We start from the raw sequence: 15,361 nt of genomic DNA, 5'->3' as shown, positions 1-15,361 counted from the left end.
CCCCTGTCTGCCAAGTACGGCGGCCTGTTAGGCCCCACCCGGAGGCGGGGCTTAAAAGCCTTCCGGCCGCAGATGAAAGATGGTGGCGGGCTCAAGCTGAGCCTGCACCGTCATCCTGAAGGATATCAGCTGTATGTTACATCTGACATCCTGCTGTAACGGCAGGGAACGGAGCCATCTCCGCTCCCTGCCATTAACACCTTAGATGCTGCGATCAAAAGCGATCGCGGGATCTTAGTTGTTTCCAGGAGACCGGCATCGCTGCGATGTGGTCGCACGGATGCCGATCGTTACTATGGCAACCGGAGGCCAACAGTGGCTTCCTTGTCTGCCACGTATGGAAGCCTATTAGGCCCCGCCCAGAGGCGGAGCCTAATAGGCTTGCTGTCGGTGAATAGCTGACAGGTCTAATGCATTGCATTACGTGGGTAGTGCATTGTATTAGAATAAAGAGGTGCAGGTCTTCAAGTCCTAGTGGGACAAAAAAAAGTTACAAAATTAAAAACTGCCTTTTTTCCTATAATAAGTCTTTTATTATAGGAAAAAAAATGAAACCGTTAAAAAAAAAAAAAAAGTACACGTGGTATACTATCTGACTTCCGAGGCCTGCAATTGTGGGCCAATGCTGTGAAAATCACCAAAATAGTCCTCAAATGAGCATGGTGCTCTTCACTTCTGAGCCCTGTCATATGTCCAGGCAAATGATAAATGCCTTGAGGGGTGCAGTTTACAAAATGGGGTCACTTCTTGGGGCTTCCACTGTACTTGCATATGGGACATGGTGGCCAAAAACCAATACAGCAAAATCTGCATGCCAAATAGCGCTCCTTCCATTTAGAGCTTTGCTGGGTGTCCAAATAGCAGTTTATGACCACATGTGGGGTATTGCCGTAATCAGAAGAAATTGCTTTACAAATGTTGGGGTGCTTTTTGTCCAGTAGCCATTGTGAAAATGAAGACATTCTACAATTTAGTGGAACAAAATTTAAATTTTCATTTTCACGGCCTAATTCCAATAAATTCTGCAAAAGACCTGTGGGGTCTAAATGCTCACTATACCGCTAGATAGATTCCTTGAGGGGTGTAGTTTCCCAAATGGGGTCACTTTTGGGGGATTTACACTGTTTTGGCCTCTCATGGGCTTTGCAAATGAAACATGGCACCTGAAAAACAATCAAGCAAAATTTGAGCTCCAAAAGCCAAATGGTGCTCCTTCCCTTCTGAGCCCCGTCGTGGGTCCAAACAGCAGTTTATTACCACATATAGGGTATTGCCGTACTCTGAAGAGTTTGCTTTACAAATGTTGGGGTTCTTTTTCTCCTTTATCTATTGTGAAAATGTAAAAATCTGAGCTAAAACAACATTTTATTAGAAAAAAAACTTAGATTTTAATTTTCAGAGCATAATTAAACTAAATTCAGCAAAATGGCCACTATACCCCTTGATAAATTCCTTGAGGGGTGTAGTTTGCCAAATGGTGTCTTTTTTGGGGTGTTTTCTTTGTTTTGGCCCCACAAGACCTCTTCAAACCTGACATGGTGCCTAAAATGTATTCTAATAAATATAAGGCCCCAATATCCTCTAGGTGCTCCTTTGCTTCTGAGGCCTGTGTTTCCGTCCAGTAGCACGCTAGGGCCACAAGTAGGATATTTCTAAAAACGGAAGAATCTGGGCAATAAATATTGAGTTGCGTTTCTCTGGTAAAACCTTCTGTGTTACAAAAAAATGGATCAAACTGATTTTCTGCAAAAAAAATGACATTTGTAAATTTCAACTTTAATTTGCTTTAATTCTTGTGAAACGCCTAAAGGGTTAAGAAACTTTCTAAATGCTGTTTTGAATACTTTGAGGGGTTCAGTTTTTAAAATGGGGTGATTTATAGGGGGGTTTATAGTATATAAGGCCCTCCAAACCAGTTCAGAATGGAACCGGTCCCTAAAATAAGGCTTTTTACATTTTCTTGGAAATGTGAGAAATTGCTGCTAAAGTTCTAAGCCTTGTAACGTCCTAGAAAAATAAAAGGACGTTCAAAAAATGATCCAAATATAAAGTAGACATATGGGAAATTTGAAATGGTAGCTATTTTGTGTGGTATTACGATCTCTCTTACAAGCAGATACATTTAAATTTTAAAAACCGCTAATTTTTGCAATTTTTCTCCAAATTTTGGTGTTTCTCATAAACCAACACTGAATGTGTCGACCAAATTTTACCACTAACTTAAAGTCCAATGTGTCACGAGAAAACAATCTCAGAATCGTTTGAAAAAATAAAAGCATTTTAAAATTATTACCGCTTCAAATGATACATGTCAGATTTTAAAAAAGTGGCCTGGTCCTTAAGGCCAAAACAGGCTTAGTCACTAAGGGGTTAAAGATAACACGTTTTGAGTTTGCCAAACAGCATGTGGCAGATTCACCAAACACATGGAAGAAGGTTCTCTGCTCAGATGAGACTAAAACTTAACTTTTTGGCCTTTATGGGAAACTCTATGTGTGGTGCAAACCTAACACTTCCCATCACCTCAAGAACACCATTCCCACAGTGATGCTTTTAATCTGCAGGGACTGGAAAACTGGTCAGGATTGAAGGTAATATGGATGGCATCAAATATAGGGCAATTCTTGAGGAAAACCTTTCTGTCTGCCAGAGATTTGGACAATGACCCTAAACATACTGCTGAAGCTACTCTGGAGGGGTTTAAAGGAACAGTGTCATCACAAATTTATTTTTCATATGTTAAAGATGTTACTGCTTTATTAAAAACGTTTATATTTGTGTGTTTGTGTTTTACTTTTTCTTATTTTTACACTTTTCCTTCCCTATGGGGGCTGCCATTTTTTGTTCCATTTCTGTATGTGTCGATTAACGACACATACAGACATGGAATACGGCAGCCACAGTCCCATAGGGACTGCGAACGGCTCCCGTCCCATCCACTTCTGTGTACGCCGTCTGTGTGGGAACTGCGCATGCGCCGCTCCCACACGGTCCAATTTGAAATTGGCGCCGTCCGGCGCCATTTTCCTGTGGACCGGAAGTCGCGGCCGGACAGTAAGATTACTACTTCCGGTCGCGGCTTCCGGACTTGTGCACTTGGACCAGCGGCAGCAGACGGAGCGGACGGGCCGGAGGGAGCCGCGGCGGCAGGAGCAGGTAAGAGATTTCAATGTATGTTCGTGTTTGTGTACGTTTACTACTGTATGTTAACCTTCTACACTGTGTGTTAGCTCAAAAAATGGCGACACACAGTGTAGGAGGTTAGACCGTTCAAACCCCTCGTTTATCCCGGCACTAGCCAGGATAAAGGAGGGGGGGATGCTGAGAGCTCACTAGAGCGAGGGCTTTTTACCCAATTTTGCAATGCTGCAATTTTGGGAATAGCTCCATCTAGTGACCAGCAATGGGAAATATTATAAATTAGAATCTAATTTATAATATTTCCTGACTCGTGAAAAAAATAAAAAAAATTTGAACAATGTTTAATCACCTACACACTAAATGTTTAATTAAAAAAAAAAAAAAACATGTTTTTCTGGCAACACATTCCCTTTAAGGGGAAATATTTAACCCCTTTCCGCCGCAGCCCTTTTTCAAATTTTCATTTTCGTTTTTTCCTCCTCACCTTCCAAAAGCCATCACGTCTTTATTTTTCTGTCAATATAGTCCTATGAGGGCTTGATTTTTGCGGTACGAGATGGTTTTTCGTAGCACCATTTATTGTGCCATATAATGTACTAGGAAACGGGGAAAAAATTATTTGTGGGGTAGAAAATGAAAAAAAAGTGCTTCCTCCATTGTTTTTTGCGTGTGGTTTTTACAGAATTCACTGTGCAATTAAAACAACATGCTAACTTTATTCTGTTGGTCAATACGATTACGGCGATACCAAATATATATAGTTTTTTCTATATTTTACTACTTTTACAAGTAAAAACCTAAGTGTAAAAAAGAAAATTTATTTTGTGTCGCCAAATTCCAAGAGCCATAACTTTTTTTATTTTTCCGTCGATTAAGTAGTATGAGGGCTTATGTTCTGCGGGATAAGCTGTAGTTTTTAATAATACCATTTTGGTGTACATGTGACGTTTTGATCACTTTTTATTTCATTTTATTGTAGGAGATCAGATGACCAAAAAATAGAGATTTTGGCGTTTACAATTAAAAAAAAAAACGTTAACTAATTTTTACTTTTTTTTTTATTAGTCCCCTTAGGGGACTTCAACCAGCGATCGCTAGATCGCTTGCACGATATACTGCAATACTAATGTATTGCAGTACATCATGATTCTGACAGGCAACTATTAAGCCCTGGAGGCAAGGACTAATAGGTGCACAAAGATGGCAGACCTGTGGGCCTTCATTAGGCCCTCATGCAACCATCGCGCCCCCCCCCGTAATTGTGTTGCGGGGGGCTCGAGCTGTTAGAGGGGGTCGCCCCCTTTCTAACGATTTAAATGCTGTGGTCACTATTGACCGCGGCATTTAACGAGTTAAACGAGCGGGATCGAGCGCGATGCCGCTCGTTGCTCTGAAGTGTCGGCTGTAACAGCCGACGCCGGCATCGTATGGAGCGGGTTCACTCTGTGAGCCCATTCATACTTCCCCTACCTGACTTGGGCGTATGTATACGTCAAATGTCGGGAAGGGTTTAATTAGGAACTACACTTTCATCATACTTTTGATATAAAACTATAAAAGGTTTGGATTGGTGGGGTCTGGATGCTGAGACCCCCCCAATCTGTTGCTGAAACAAAGGTGCAGAAGCGCTCAGCTGAGTGCCCTACACCTTTGGCTGTGACCGGCTCTCCCTGTCAAGCTGAAGGCGGCTTACATAGATGTTCTATGAGAGCCGTCTTTAGCCTGTGGACGAGTACTTAACAAAGCCGTAGGTGCAGGGTGCTCAACTGAGCGCTTCTGCACCTTCGTTTCAGCAACTGTGTTTATGACATATCAAAAGTTTGATGAAAGTGTAGTTAATCTTTAAATGTCTCGGAGTGGCCTAGTCAAAGCCCAGACTTCAATCCAATTGAGAATCTGGCATGATTGCTGTTCAACAATGCAACTTATCTAACTTGAAGGAGTTGTAGCAGTTTTGCTTAGAAGTATGGCCAAAAATCCCATTGTCTAGATATGCTAAGCTATTAGAAGCATACCCCAAGAGACCTGCATCTGTAATTGCAGCAATAGGTGGCTCCACAAAGTATTGACTCTGAAGGGGCGAATACTTATGCACATACAGGGGAAAATTGCGGTCTACTGCAATAGTACGGAGCCGGAAGAACTCTGTGTGCTTCCGTACGTGGCTCTGTCATGTGCATGAGGTTAGTTGAGAACGTAGATACATGTACATTCTGTGGCCACATAAATTTACCTTAATATGTTGATAGTCTCTTATTTTTCTAAACTGGATTTTGAAAAAACGTGTTTACGCTATGTGACTTAAAGCAACACAGCATGTTCTATTTCCGGTATTTTGTGGCATTTATCCCCCATTGTCCGAAACCAACTTGTACACACTGGGATTGTGTTCTTTTACATACATCACTACAACAACAGTTCCCATTTGCTAAAACAACTACAACAAAGCCATACATTTTGGAGTTAGGAGTTGTACTTTACCACTGCCTCCAAGGCTTTACAAGAGAACCGACAATCTGTGCTAGAGATGAGTTTTGTATTATTTCAGTCAACTTAAAGCCCTTTTACACCGGCCGATAAGCGGCCCGTGCATCGAGCGCAGATAAACGAGACATAGTTGATCGTATTGCGTATCTTAGTAATATCATCTATAATAGTTTCCAAAATGTAAATATATAGGGATCTATTAAAATCACAAGCTATGTAATTTATTTTACACGTTCTCACAATGTGGTTGTATTCATTTTCTTTACCTTATAAAAGAAGGCTCCACCCCTCAACCATACAAAATCACGTGTATAATTTGATGTGGTTTTACGCATGCGATTTTATGCGATACAACAATTCATACGATGGAAATGTGTGTTCTCATGCGAGATGGCATGGAAAATCATTGCATGTGACGTGACAATTTGCCATGTAGCCCCAGTTGCATCAATTTGGTTTTTCATTGGTAGGCCATGCTAGTAATCGCTAGTAGAGCTCAGTGTGTCACGTCCATGACATAATTATGCCTACAGCTCTTCTGATATATTTGGCGATGCCCTACTGCTTTGTGTATCAACACTATATAACATTCCTTGCTTCCCTAATCCTCCCTGCTCCAATGTCATTTATGTTACATTAGCAAATCGTAATGCAGAATAACTTAAATACCTGTTACAAGATCAGCAGGTCATGTATCCTGCTTCCTCCAACCATCAAAGGGCTTATTCAGACGAACGTAAAATACGCGCGTGCAACGCGCGTGATTTTCACGTGCGTTGCCCGTAGCTATATTAGACAATGGGGCCGTGCAGACATGGCAGCGTTTTTTGCGCAGCGTTGCTCCGTTGCAAAAAACTCACGACATGTCCGTTGATTCAGCGTTTTCAACGCATCACGCACCCATTGAAGTCAATGGGTGCGTGAAAACCACGCATGTCGCACGGAAGCACTTCCGTGCGAACTGCGTGTTTGCGCAACAGCTGTCAAAAGGATGAATGTAAACAGAAAAGCACCACGTGCTTTTCTGTTTCCGAACATCCAAACGGAGTGTCTTTGCGATTAGCGAACCCTGACAACCGAAGCTAACTTCACCCGGTTCGGCCAAACTCGTTTTGGCCGAACCCGGCAAAAAAATTTCCGGTCCGCGACGTCGGGAGACATTCACTGTGCATGGTGCTGAAAGAGTTAAACTGTTTCAGCACCATGGACAGTGACTTGCGATCCCAAAATACATGAATCTGTAAAAAAAAACGAAGTTCTAACTTACCGAATACTCCTGTCTCCTTCCTGCAGTCCGACCTCCCGGGATGACACTTCAGTTCAAGTGACAGCTCCAGCCAATCACAGGCCAAGCACAGGCTGCAGCCAATCACAGGCTGCAGCGGTCACTTGGACTGCCGCGTCATCCAGGGAGGTGGGGCTCGATGTCAAGAGAGGCGCGTCACCAAGGACGCGTCACCAAGGCAACGGCCGGGAAGTTCTCGGTAAGTAGGAACTTTATCTTTTTTTTAACAGGTTTTTCGCTGTTGCGTTCGGCATTCACTGTCGAGGGTGCTGAAAGATTTAGCTCTTTCAGCACCTTGGACAGTGACGGGCGTCGACAAGCCTCATCTCTATGATGCCGGCTGCGCGAAAATCACGCAGCCGCGCATCAGACACGGATGACACACGCAGCTGTCAAATAGTGTTTGCGCGCGCAAAAACGCAACGCTCGTGTGAATCCGGCCTAAGAGATAATAAATCTTCTTGTGGTAGTTTACAAGGGAGCACAGTGACTGGTTAAGTGAAGAGATCCTGTACATGTTACATAACAGCTTGTACAAGGTTGTAGAGCAGTAGGAATAGAAAGAGGCAGACAAACTGACCATCCCTCAGGCCCCATGGACGCGACCGTGCCCACGGGGCGTGGACCGTGATTACGGGCACGGCCGGCCGATGTCGGCTGCAAACAGCCGCCCGCATTTGCGTGCCGTGCACCCGTGGGAGCACGGTATGTAAAAAGCAAAAAATAGGACATGTCCTATCTTTTGCAGTGCCTTTCTACAAAATGGACACCTTCCCGTATAATATATATATATATATATATATATATATATATATATATATATATATATATATAATGTGAAGCTGTACGTGCGCAATAGAAATGAATGGGTCCGTAATTATGGATGAATTCTACGGTCGTGTGCAGGGGGCCTAGAGTGAGAAAAGCAGCTTCCAGCAGGAACATGTCTCTAAGGCCTTATTCAGACAAACGTAAACTACGTCTGTGTGCTGTCCGTTGAAATAACTCACAGCACACTGACCCATGCAAATCAATGGGGCTATTCGCACATGTGTGATCTTTCATGCAGCGTGTGTCCGTTGCATGAAACTCACTGCATGTCTTATTTTAGTCCGTTTTTGCGGACCAGGTCACCCATAGAAGTCTATGGGTGCGTGAAACACAAGGACGACATCTATTTCACATACAAGTTGCTAAGGAAATGACAAAAAAGAAAACAGGAACACTGATGCCACACGGAACTGCATATGCTCCACTTTTATTGCGTGTGCAAAACAGACACGCTCGTCTGAATAAGGCCTAAAAGGAAGCAATTTATAATAGCCTAAATAGAAAGCGCTCTACAGACACTGGGCTCCCTTTGTATCTGTGTCTCTCACACAAACAAACTAATATCAAATCGAAGAATGTGATCGCAGCTCGTATACATGTAATAGTGAAATAAATATAGTAATCACTGGTTCTTTACTGTCCATGTGTAGGATCAATCATCTCTTTACTTGGCGATTGCAGGATAGCCAGGTAATGTCAGTGCAGCCCAATGTCAAACTCAACTACAAATACTAGTTAGTTGCTAAGCTGCTTACCCACGTGGTCTTCCAGTGGCTCTGGTTTCAATCCCAAATGGATAAGGGTTAAAATACTCAACAGGACAGAAACACCTTGTATTTCTGAAAAGGTTAAAACTTATTGTACTTAAAACCAATTTTAAAAATAAAAGCATTTCAGGAAACAATCCAGTAGTCTCGCACTTCTACTGTCTCATCTATCCTACGTTTACCACTAAAGCTGAGTGGCACGTTACTTTCAAGGTGACAGACATGAAAGCCGGAGAACAATAGTTTGGAACACTTGTCATCTGAGTGATTCCATTATCTGAATAACAGACATTGAGGCGTGACGGGATCTTTAAGCAGTTGATTTACAAGTAAAGAGATGATTGATCCTACACATGGACAGTAAAGAACCAGTGATTACTATATTTATTACTATTACATGTATACGAGCTGCAGTCACATTCTTCTATTTGTGGTCTCTAAAAAGCCTCATAAAGTCGCTGAAAAGATAAAGAAATGCACTAATCTATACATTACTGGTGGGACATATTGGGGGACATAGACGGCTTTAATCAGCGTGCCCAGAATTCTTTAATTCTTAAAGAAAGTTTTATCTCTCCATTTTATCACCCCTGTAATTTAATAAACAAAACATTTCATGTAACTAATATTAATAGTTCATAATGGGTTACCTGGGCTAGTACTATTAATAGCCAACTGTCCTGTAAGTTGTAAGCAGAGTTCACGCTAAATACTTTTCAGCAGAGTAAAAACCACTCCTCTTAGCATTTTTAAGGAGTATTTTTAGCAGGAGTATATAATTTATCAGTAACACAATTTAATAGTAGTAAAACGACTGAAAAAAATGACATGAGAACTCTGTATATGTCCTTCTCAATGAATTAGAATATCATCAAAAAGTTTATTTATTTCAGTAATTCAATTCAAAAAGTGAAGCTCATATATAATATAGATTCATTATACACAGAGTGATCTATTTCCAGCATATTTTTTTTTTAATGTTGATGATTATGTCTAAGGGTATGTTCACACGTCCTATTTACGGACGGAATTCAGGCGTTTTACGCCTCGAATTATGCCTGAAAAGACGGCTCCTTTACGTCTGCAAACATCTGCCCATTCATTTCAATGGGTTTTACGATGGACTGTGCAGACGAGGTGTATTTTTACGCGTCGCCCACCTCAAAGAAGTGCATGTCACTTCTTGGGGCGTAATTGGAGCCGTTTTTCATTGACTCCATTGGAAAACAGATCCAATTATGTCCGTAATGGACGCCGCAAAAAACGCGTGCACTTGCAAAAACGTCTGAAATTCAGGAGCTGTTTTCGCCTGAAAACAGCTCCGTAATTTCAGATGTAATTTGTTAAGACGTGTGAACATACCCTAACAGTTAATGAAAACCCAAAATTTAGTCTCTTAGAAAATTAGAAGATTGTAGACTCATGGTGTCACACTCTAATCAGCGAATCACCACAAAACACCTGCAAAGGTTCCCTAAGCCTTTAAATGGTCCAACAGTCTGGTTCAGTATGCTACACATGCATGGGGAAGATGCTGTCTTGACAGTTGTCTAGAAGACAGTCATCGATACCCTCCACAAGGAGGATAAGCCAGAAAGGACATTGCTAAAGACGCTGGCTGTTCACAGATTGCTGTATCCAGGAAGGAAAAAGTGTGGTAGAAAAGGTGCACAAGCAACAGGGATAACCGCAGCCTTGAAAGTATTGTCAAGAAAAGGCCATTCAAGAATCTGGGGGAGATTCACAAGGAGCGGACTGCGGCTGGAGTCAGTGCTTCAAGGGCCACAACTGTCGCATTCCTTGAGACAATGTCAGAAGCTACTTACCTGGGCTAAGGAGAAAAAGGACTGGTCTGTTGCTCAGTGGTCGAAAGTCCTGTTTTCAGATGAAAATAAATGTAGCATTTCATTTGGAAATCAAGAGTGGAGAGGCATCAATCCAAGTTGCTTGCGGTCGAGTGTGAAGTTTCCAGTCAGTGATGGTTTGAAGAGCCATGTCATCTGCTGGTGTTGGTCCACTGTGTTACACCAAGTCCAGAGCCAACGCAGCCGTCTAGCAGGACATTTTAGAGCACTTCATGCTTCCCTCTGCTGACGAGCTTTATGGAGATGCTGATTTCATTTTCCAGCAGGACTTGGCACCTGCCCACACTGCCAAAAGTACCAATGCCCGGTTTAATAACCACAGTATCACTGTGGTTAATTGGCCAGCAAACTCACCTGACCTAAACCCAATAGAGAATCTATGGGGTATTGTCAAGAGGAAGATGAGAGACACCAGACCCAACAATGCAGACGAGCTGAAGGCCGCTATCAAAGCAACCTGGGCTTCCATATCACCTCAGCAGTGCCACAGGCTGATCACCTCCATGCCACGCCGCATTGATAACACCTCAGCAGTGCCACAGGCTGATCGCCTCCATGCCACGCTGCATTGATAGCACCTCAGCAGTGCCACAGGCTGATCGCCTCCATGCCACGCCACATTGTTGCATTAATTCATGCAAAAGAAGCCCCGACGACGTATTGAGGGCATATACTGTACATATTTTTCAGTAGGCCTACATTTCGGTATTAAAAATCATTTTTGAAATTGGGCTTATTTAATATTAAAAATTTGGGGTTTTCATTAACTGTTAGCCATAATCATCAACATTAAAAGAAAAAAAATGCTGGAAATAGATCACTCTGTGTGTAATTAATCTATATAATATAGGAGTTTCACTTTTGGAATTTAATTACTGAAATAAATTAACTTTTCGATGATATTCTAATTAATTGAGAAGGACTAGCATATATATATATATATATATGTATATATACATATACACGTGTGTATATATATATATATATATATATATATGTGTGTGTGTGTGTGTGTGTGTGTGTGTGTGTGTGTGTGTCTCTGTGTGTGATGTACGGATCAGCCATAACATTTAAAAAACAAAACAAAACATCCTCTTCGTGCTGCTAGAACAGCTCTGTCTAGTCGTGGCATGGACTCCACAAGACCTCTATATATGACCTGTGGTATCTAATACCAAGACGTTAGCAGCAGATACTTTAAAGAGGCTCTGTCACCAGATTTTGCAGCCCCTATCTGCTATTGCAGCAGATCGGCGCTGCAATGTAGATTACAGTAACGTTTTTATTTTAAAAAAACGAGCATTTTTGGCCAAGTTATGACCATTTTTGTAGTTATGCAAATGAGGCTTGCAAAAGTCCAAGTGGGTGTGTTTAAAAGTAAAAGTCCAAGTCGGCGTGTATTATGTGCGTACATCGGGGCGTTTTTAATACTTTTACTAGCTGGGCGCTCTGATGAGAAGTATCATCCACTTCTCTTCAGAACGCCCAGCTTCTGCCAGATCACGCTGTGACGTCACTCACAGGTCCTGCATCGTGTCAGACGAGCGAGGACATCGGCACCAGAGGCTACAGTTGATTCTGCAGCAGCATCGGCGTTAGCAGGTAAGTCGATGTAGCTACTTAACATCCACATGAATACCAGAACCCAAGTTTTCCCAGCAGAACATTGCCTAGAGCATCTCTCCCCCAGGTAAGCGACGCTCGTGCACCTGGCCATCCACATGATGTAAAAGAAAACGTGATTTAACAGACCAGGCCACCTTCTTCCATTGTTCCATTGACTAGTTCTGATTCTCAAACTCCACTGTGGGCACTTTCGGCGGTGGACAGGGGTCAACATAGGCACTCTGACTAGTCCGTGGCTATGCAGTTCCAAACGCTGCAAGCTGTGATACACTGCGTGTTCTGACACCTTTCTATCATAGCCAGCATTAACTTTTTCAGCAATTTGTGCTACAATGGTTCTTCTGTGGAATCGGACGAGACAGGCAGGCCTTTGCTATCCACGTGCAATAATAAGCCTTTGGCACCCATGACCCTGTTCATTGATTGTCCTGCTTTGGACCACTTTTGGCAGGTACACCCCACAAGCCTTGTCGTTTCGGAGATGCTCTGATCCAATGGTCTAGCCAACACAATTTTGCTCTTGCCAAAGTCGCTCAGATCCTTATCCTTGCTCATTTTTCCTGTTTTCAACACATCAAGTACAAATACTGACTATTCACATGCTGCCTAATATAACCCACAGCTTGAGAGGTGCCATTGAAAGGAAATAATCAATGTTATTCACTTCACCTCTCAGTGGTTTAAAGGTTATGGTTGATGTACAGCCTTCTCTGTACACCCACTGATACAGGAGAAGGTGTCAATCACTGTGTGTGGACTCGGCTAGCAGGACTCCCACTATCTCTCATAGGAGTATTTTCAGGGTTTACTCTGCTTTTCACTCAGAAATCCTGCTTCAAATCAGATAAACCCTTATATCACAGAGCTCAGTTTCTCTCACTCTATCATATGCTGTTCTCAGAGAGGAGAACATAAATCACCAGACAGGTTCGCTTTAAAAGAAGTACATAAGAGGTCTTGAAAACTGAGCCTCCACCGGCCTCTCCCTCCGCTCCCAGCAAAAGCAACTTCAATCTCATGTGTATGAATACACATGAGACTGAATTCAAAGTGTGAAGATTCCTTTTGATAGCATCAATGACATCCATATAGGCGTTATCACAACCTCTGATTGTAAGGCTACATTCAGACGACCATGTGCAACCTTCGATGTGAAAAACAGACGTTTTTTATGTTCGAGGTGTACCCGTTCGGGACACGTTATCACGATCCCTCATAGACTAAAGTCTATGGAGGGATGCGTGAAAACGCAAGAAAATAGGACATGTCCTATTTTTTCACGGACCCGTCACACGCTCCATTAAAACAACGGCCTTGTGAACGGCCCCATTGAAATACATGTGTCCGTGTGACGGCCGTTGTTTTAACGGCAGTCACACGGACTAGTTACACACTCATCTGAATGATCCCTTAGTATGCATTTTACCATATTTCATATTGTGGTAGCCTTTTACAACACACACAACACTTCTTTGCTTGGACTTGCATCATTTTTAGAGATGAGTATGAAGCCAGGTTTTTCCAAATTTAAAGATTCAGTGTAGCTTCATTTAATGGAGAAATTAAACAATTCTGTTTAAATATTTTATGACTGCAGCAGTTTGCAAATGTAATAATGTTATCTCACTGCAATGAAACGATGTTCTTATCGTATAAAACTAACTTAGCAAGGTCAGATAGTCATCTTTATCAATTGCAATGTGTATGAACAATCTGTCTAGCTAAAAACTGTCATTTCTTCAGTAATGCAAATCTATGTTGTCCCACCATTAAATATCACATTTATTGCATAAATCATTAAAACAATGTACAATGTTTCCATTTACATGCTGTGAAAAAAAACCATGCCAACTTGTGTTCAAAGTGTGTCGCAATGTGCACGTCCACCTACTGAGCTAAATGCTGGTGGGCAGGCATTCTCAGTCACTCTCCCCAAAGCCAGATCTCTGCATCTGGGCCGTATTTGGAGTTGGTGCTGCCCATGGCACTTTTAGTGCTGACGCCCCCGATAACGCAGCTCTTCCGCCGCAAAAATTGTAACGTGCTAATTGTTGAAGGTTTTACCTCCCCAATGAATTCAATGGGGAAAACCTGCAACAGAAAACCAGTGATCCCGCAGCATAAACTGACATGCTTGCTGATTTAAAAAAAACGCACCGCAGGCCAATTTATGAACGTTTTTTCAGTGGGTTTTTTTATGCAGTGTGTGGATGAGATTTGTTCAAATCTCATCCACTCTGCTACTACTCTACTATGCTGTAGATTTTTCGTAATGAAATCCGTTGCGGAAAATCCGCAGTGTTTACGCAACGTGTGAACTGACCCTAAAATAAATGCTACCCTGTTAACATTCCCTCCCCTGCCCCCCACATGAACACTGGGCCCATTTCCCCTATTATTTATTAGGTCACAGTTTATTATTTTTATTATTTATTATTTTTATTATTTTTAAAAAAAAAACATTTGTGCAGCGTCCCCCCTTCTTGACTGGAGCAAATTACGCCCCGCCGGTTACATCAGTACATTGTCCTACTTTTAAAAATAAGCCGATCCACATTGGTTTACGTGATGTAAACTAACCAATGGACAGCTTAGAGCTGTCACTGCTTAGTTTACTGTCATAGACCCAGGAAGTTAAGTATAATATATGTTTTGCTTTCTTAGTAATTAGTGTTACTAATGTGTTTTTTGGGGTGTTTTTTTACACGTTCGGTCATTGGAATACTTCGGATTCGAGGACTACTTCGATGACGGCGTTTTTATTTTCAATAAAATGGTTCAAGGGTTGTGTGGAGGGGTTTATTTCAATAAAATAATTTTTCTTTGTTGGTGTCTTTTTTTAACTTTATTTCTACTGCCTTAGTAATGGCGGCTGTCTGATAGACAGCGTTCATTACTAAGGCGGGGCTTAGTGTTAGCCGGTGAAGAGGCCAACACTAACCCCTACATTATTACCCTGATACCCACCGCCACCAGGGGTGCCGGGAAGAACCGGGTACAATCCAGTACCCGACCACCTGAAGTGATGGTCGGGCACTGGGGCGGCCGCAGGGCTAGTATTACAAGGGTGGTAAGGCCCATTGTTTTTGGCCATTCCCAGCCTAACAATATCAGCCTGCGGCCGGCCCAGTGCCCGACCAACACTTCAGATGGTCGGGTACTGGATTGTACCCGGCCCTTCCTGGCACCCCTGGGAGCAGTGGGTACCGGGGTAATAATAGGTGGTTAGTGTTAGCCTCTTCACCGTCTAAATAGAACCTGCAAACAAAGAGGTCAATAATAGCACAAACGAATCACTTTATTGGAAGATAGATACAAAAACACTTAAAAATGAGTCAAACAATGCAAAACATGGTGTC

Source organism: Rhinoderma darwinii, chromosome 5 (assembly GCF_050947455.1).
Source record: "Rhinoderma darwinii isolate aRhiDar2 chromosome 5, aRhiDar2.hap1, whole genome shotgun sequence".
Classification (NCBI taxonomy): Eukaryota; Metazoa; Chordata; class Amphibia; order Anura; family Rhinodermatidae; genus Rhinoderma; species Rhinoderma darwinii.
This window is presented reverse-complemented; position numbering follows the sequence as displayed.